This window comes from Bison bison, unplaced genomic scaffold (genome assembly GCF_000754665.1).
Source record: "Bison bison bison isolate TAMUID 2011002044 unplaced genomic scaffold, Bison_UMD1.0 scf7180017864280, whole genome shotgun sequence".
In the NCBI taxonomy this organism is placed as follows: domain Eukaryota; kingdom Metazoa; phylum Chordata; class Mammalia; order Artiodactyla; family Bovidae; genus Bison; species Bison bison.
This window is the reverse complement of record NW_011494852.1, coordinates 8,641,685-8,642,174: the sequence shown is the minus strand read 5'-3', so window position 1 is coordinate 8,642,174 and position 490 is coordinate 8,641,685. Positions and strand designations below refer to the sequence as shown.

The following is a 490-nucleotide window of genomic DNA, read 5'->3' as shown; positions in this document are numbered from 1 at the left end:
GATGGAGTGAACACACCTGCTGGAGAAGTTTCACACTGGTCAGGCATGGTGGTCCTGTTGAAGAAACCGAAAAACACTACAGAGCACAAGTGTGATCTGCCTTGTAAATGCTTCCTGGGCCCTCCTTCCTAGGAAGATTTCTGAGCTGATCCACTCCAGCACCACAGACAGCTCCCACTTCTGCCCTGCCTTTTCCCAGGTGGTTCATCAGGAGCTCAGCAAGCAGAGGAGGGCTGTCGACGGCCTACACAATATGATAGGCGGAATGGGAAAGAGTAGACTGAGACTAGGGGAGGCTTCAACATGGACCCCAGGTGGGCATACTGTGGGCAGGGATTGGAGACAGAGACTAGGAAGCTGTAGGTGAGAAAGGGGAGGCTGACGACATGAGTGCGGGCGGCTGTGAGCGGCGCACTTAGCGCGACCTGCGCACTTAGCACAGCTGAGAGGAGCTACCCCACGTCCGAGGTCAGGGTCAGAAGACCGGGAG

At 56.1% G+C, this 490-nt stretch overlaps 1 protein-coding gene across 2 annotated transcripts in view; it reads left to right on the top strand.

Annotated features, from left to right (window-relative positions):
• Positions 1 to 490, top strand: part of LOC104995387 — a 9,174-nt gene that overhangs the window by 5,820 nt on the left and 2,864 nt on the right. The window lies entirely within an intron of this gene.